This window comes from Microtus oregoni, unplaced genomic scaffold (genome assembly GCF_018167655.1).
Source record: "Microtus oregoni isolate MIOR12 unplaced genomic scaffold, Mior012 000012F_ref0000307, whole genome shotgun sequence".
NCBI classification, from domain to species: Eukaryota; Metazoa; Chordata; class Mammalia; order Rodentia; family Cricetidae; genus Microtus; species Microtus oregoni.
The window spans coordinates 2,800,668-2,806,371 of record NW_024543071.1 but is presented as its reverse complement, the minus strand read 5'-3'; the positions used below and the strand labels follow the sequence as shown (position 1 = coordinate 2,806,371).

At 41.1% G+C, this 5,704-nt stretch overlaps 1 pseudogene; it reads right to left on the bottom strand.

The window, feature by feature from the left end:
- Positions 1-3,823: 3,823 nt before the first annotated feature.
- On the bottom strand, positions 3,824-3,924 carry LOC121454823 (annotated as a pseudogene).
- Between the last annotated feature and the right edge of the window lie 1,780 nt (positions 3,925-5,704).

Sequence of the window (5,704 nt, the reverse complement as noted above, 5' to 3'; positions counted from 1 at the left end):
TGTGCTTTGTGGCAAGGTTCAAAATCCTCCTTCTTCAACGGTAAGCAGATTGAATGAAATAAAAAATGGTGTGCCAGGAGTAAAAGGTACAAGTGGTGCAGACTTCAAATTATTGATTGCTGACTGGGCTTACAGACATCAAACAATCCTTTTTTAGGCATCTGTATTAGTTCACTTCAATAGAAAGGAGAGAGATCTCAGGAAAATTGAAAATGCGGGGACTCTGATTGGGCATCATCATATTAGATTACTAAGGTTTGGGGTCCTTTTCTTCAAATTATATACATAAAACAATACAAACAAAATGAAATCTCATTAACTTCACATTTTTCTTTTCCAGAACCTTGATTATGGCTTGAAACGTACCAGGATGTTTAATCAGAATGCAAACTCACTTCTAAACTTACGTTAGAAATACATATTTGGGCAGAATCCATAAGCAGTGACATGCTTCGATGGAAATCCCAGTAGGACACGGAGCTCATTCCTGAGAGACTCAGGACGCATTTATGTAGGATCAAGGTTTAGCTTCAGAGTTGAGAGTGAGCCATTTGCTTTAATGGAGTATGAGCTCTTACGGCAGAACCACCCCTTCTGAATTACTGCTCAGTAACATCTTCCCAAAAGCGATGGTCACATACAGCTTCAAAACTGAGTCTGTGGTCTTACACTTGAAATATGTGTTTTCTCTCTCTAACTTGGAAACTGAAAGCACATCCATGTGTTAGAGAACTCTTTAATTGGATCTGTTTCCGTTGCTAGTGACATAAACTAAATTCAAACCAGCCCAAGCCAAAAAGATAATTTATTGTCTTGGGTTATTGGAAAGTTCAAGTCAGGCTGGAAGCAGGAGTTCAGGTGATGTCACTGGGAATCTGTCTGTTTCTCTCTGTCTCTCGGCTATACATCTTCTGGGATGGACCTATTCCCAAGCTGTCTGAAGCCATATGGAGGACCCCTGATGCTCAGGCTGCAGGCCTGGAGAGGCTCCCCCTCCACAGGTATTCCCAGGAAGAAAAAACTGATTCAAACATCATTGCGATTGCTTTTTGTTTTTTCCTGATGCCTAAGCTCAGACCCAGCGTGGTTCTTGAGAAATCATGCCCACAGCATGGTCATAGGTGGTGTCCACCTGCTTTGGTCCCCTCCACGCTTACTCTCAACCTTGTTCCTCCATTAGCCAGGCTAATACCCCTTTGCAACTCTGCATTTAGGAGACTTCACAAGGTTCCACTCCATCTTTGTCTGTTCCTCTGCCTGTCTTTCTGCACCTGCTACGCACAATCCAATCAAACTGAAAACTGATACTCATTGACCCAGCCTTGGTCAATCATAGTATCCAGAGAGGTGGGGTTTTCTCATGTCCCAGGGCATGCTCAGTCTCCTGGGAACTGGATTATATCTTGTTCAGCAGCATGAGCACAACAGGATGAAGGAAGCGTACCCCAAAGTAGGTATTCTACCACACGCAAACAAGAAATGGACACCACACAACCACAGAAAACACTATGTGAAATCAGGATTGCTTGATTCATGTCGTTTTCCCGGAAGCCAGATTTCTGACTGAGCTACGAGGCACAAAGCCAGCTCAGTTGTGTAGAATCTGAAACTCTTGCTGGGAGCTAACGTGAAGGAAAGGAGGGTTTGCTTCTTTTCATCTAGTGACATGGAATTCCCTGTCACCACAAATCTGTTGCTAGCCTGGAGTTCACCTGGTGGGGATGGAAAGTCAGAGTCTCCACCCACAGTCTTCAGGAAAGTGAAGTAGAGGGGCCCTCGGTATGGGTTCTTCAGGCCATGAAATCTGACCCGAAGAGAGGGAGGGCGGTACCAGGAAAAGCAGCATTTCAGGCTGGGGAAACCTTATTAGGAGGAGAAGGAATCAACACAATGCTCTAACAATTGCTGGCCAAGCATCAAAGGCCAGCATAAGAGGGAGGATTGAAGCAATTAGAGAGAAAACTGTCTCCATCTTTCCTTTTTTCCTGGCTGTGGAAATTTGGCCATTGCGACATTTTTGTCAGAGAAGAGGGTCTTGATTCCAGAGACAACACAAGGTTAAATGATGGAAATTCTATTTATTTATTTATTTTTTAGACAGAATTCAATTGGGACGAAGCAGATTTTATAAGAAAGGAAATAGAAAATCTTTTCTCCTCTTGTTTTCTGTTTTTGTCTCACATGCAAACCACTCCCCCCATGTGCCCTCTCTTTGTTTTTTTGAGTGGGAAAGAGAAATTTTATTTAGGCCAGTCTATTGACTAAGAACTGTAAGTACAGATGCATTTACTGCCTTGTGAGAGCTTAATAAATGCTTGTAGTAAGACATGGTAATTATTCAAGTAATTTTTTTTGAGAATTTACTAATACCAAAATCAGAATCAAGTACAGTTCCAGGAATCGACTCTCTTGCCCTTTTCCCATTAAGCCTTCTCCCCAAATGTCTGTATAAATTCTTAGCATTCAACACTTCCTTTTAAGATGAAATAGCTTTAAACTTTTGCCTTGCAAGGAAAGGTATTATGAGCTTATGCGAAAGTCAGATGGGTAGAGATGCCTGCAGACATCTGAAGCCCACAAAACATATCACAAATGAACATAATGAGGTGGATCTTTGTTCCGGTTTTAGCACCATGATTTATGAACTATTCAATTCTGGGAATGTTTCTTCATGTCCTTAACTGCTGGGGGACAATGCTCCTGTACACTGTAAAGATTTGTCACTCATACTGGCTTAATAAAAAGCTGATAGGCCAGTAGCCAAGCAGGAAGTATAGGTGGGGCGACCAAACTAGGAAAATTCTGGGAAGAGGAAAGGCAGAGATGGAGTTGTAATCCAGAAGCAGAAGAAGCAAGATGAGCTTGCCTCACTAAGAAAAAGTACCAAGCTATGTGGTTAAACACAGACAAGAATTATGGGTTAATTTAAGTCATAAAAGCTAGTTAATAATAAGCCTGAGCTAATAGGCCAAGCAATTTATAATTAATATAATCATCTGTGTGTTTATTTGGAACTGAATGGCTGCAGGACCAGGTGGGACAGAAACTTCCATCTACACTTAACTCTCAGTTTTAAAATCAAGATGGAGTCAGTGTAGGTTGTGTGTGTGTATGTTATGCATTAAAGGAATAACTAAAAAAAGAGGTTGACAGTGCCCATATTACCTTAAAAGCAATGGAACAACCCTCAGTGTTAGTGTCAGTCATGAGGCACACATTGCCACAACTGTAATGGGGTAGGATCTACCTCATCTGTTCCTGCCTTTCCCTGTCAAGATGACTGTAGTTGTTCCTCTCTGCTGATGTAATACACAGTCTGACCAGAGGCAGCTAAAAGGAGAAAATTTTTCTTCTAGCTCACATTTCCAGAGGGACAGAATCCTTCGTGGTGGGGAAGTCATAGTACAGAAGAAGGAGCGGGAAGCAGAGAGACAGAGAGAGAGAGACAGACAGACAGAGAGAGAGAGACAGAGAGAACAGTGAGGCCAGACTATAAACCCTCAAAGCTCACTCCCAGGAAGGACTTCCTCCAGCAAGCCTCCATCTCCTAAAGGTTCTGAAACCCCCATCCTAAAACAGCTCTACTAATTGGGGACTTCATGTAACACCATGAGGCTGTGGCTTACTGGGTAAAGTTCTCGCTACATGGCTTCTCTTTGACTCCGCCTTCTTTCTCCCAGCATTCAGTTTAGTTTTCCCTGCCTACCTCTATTCTACCCTATCACAGGTCAAGGTAAATTCTTTATTCATTGACCAATGGTATTCATAGCATACAGAAGGAAATCCCATATCAACGTTCCCCTGTTCCTGAATATCTGTATCTTAAAATGGATTTCAAATACCTTGTGTCATCCTCGTGCAGGTTTCTTGCTTATCTTCTCTGTGTCATTGCAGTTATAGTGTATGTGCTGCTGAAGGGAGCACTTCTTTAAAAAATTATGGTTTTAGTTCTTGAGAGTATAATTATATCATTTACTTCCTCCCTTTCCTCCCTCCAGACACGCCTATGTACCCCTCGTTGGTCTCTCTGAAATTCATGATCTCTTTCTCCATTAATTGTTATTACATAAATAAACATATGAATATATTTATATGTATATATGTGTACACACACACACACATAGCTTCCTAAATACATAATAACAAACCAATCGATATGTATAATGTTACTTGTATATGTGTTTTCAGGGCTGATCATTTGATATTAGAAAACCAATTGTGTGTTCTGGGTTGCTATGGCTAAAAAGTAATATAAATGTTCCCTTTCGGTCATGTTTAAGAAGATATATAATTCGGGATTGCATCCTTTTAAAAATATTTGTTTATTTATTATGTGTACAGTGCTCTGCTTGCTTTTCTGCCTGCAGGCCAGAAGATAGCACCAGATCTCATTATGCATGGTTGTGGGCCACCATACGGTTGCTAGGAACTGAACTCAGGACCTCGGGAAGAGCAGTCAGTGTTTTTAACCACTGAGCCAGTTCTCCAAGCCCAGTATTGTATCTCTTTAAAATATATTCCTGCCTGTTGGAATCTTGACTTTCAAACTGATTAAAAAAAAAATCTAAAACATTGTTCAAAAACAGAATCTATGTGAAAACAGAAGTCAGTACAGGATTTCTGGTCATCTGCATAGTGACTAAGTTTTATTGTACCTTATTCTTATAGCTAAATATTTCAGTATTTATTCAATTTAAGTGTAAAACTAAAAATAAATATTTGGGAGGCAGAATCTCACCCACTGTCATATAGGACACAAGCCACATGATTGTCATAGTCTCCTGTCGTTTGAACTTACTTTCAGCTGCCTCTGTATGAAGCCTAGGCGTCACACAAAGAGATAGCCTGCTAAACAACAGCAGTAAGAAACCTCTCCATCTACAGAAGGAAGTAAACTACAGGACACAGAGGTGCTTGAGATACTTTGGCTGTGTTATGAGAATGAATGACGGCAGATATACGAAGACAGCACTGCTTGGAGGAGTGCATGGGATAAGACAAAGAGGAAGACCCAAGAAACGCTGGATAAACAGCATAAAGGCAGAACCATGGGTGTGACAATAACACAAACATCTAGGACTGCCCAGGTTAGGAACAACTGCCATAAACGGGCTGCCCGTGCATGGTTCAGCATTGCTGGGACATAAACAATGATGTATCTGTTTGCCTCCTACTGGATGCTGAGCGCAATTTACTGAGAGCTGAACAACACTTAGGTGCAGAAGCCCAGAAAAAGAGCAGTATAAGCAGGAATAACAGAGCACAGACCATACTATAATTTCCGCTATCATGAAAATGGAGACCATCATACTTAAAAAACAGAAAACCATACTAGATTTTAGATTTTGTGAGATTAAGCAAACAAGTCTGTGCACAATATTCATGCTTATTCCATAATTAAATACTGATTTCTTGAGTTAAATTTGCCTTTGTCTTTGGTTCTGCCTACCCTGAACCCTCAGTGAACAAAGAAACTGTAGGTTTTCTTATTAGATTAACAGAAAATTGAAATCAGGGACTTTCGAGTCTCAGACCAGCTCCAGCTTCACCACTCTGCACGCCAAACCTCAGTTTGTTGTTTTAGTTTTGTTTTTTGATCTATAAACAGGACACTCATACCCTGTCCCCCAAAGTGACCCTCAGTTTAGCAGAATGCTCACCTAGATCAGCATCATGCCCTTTGGTGCTCTTGGCCAGAGGGTAT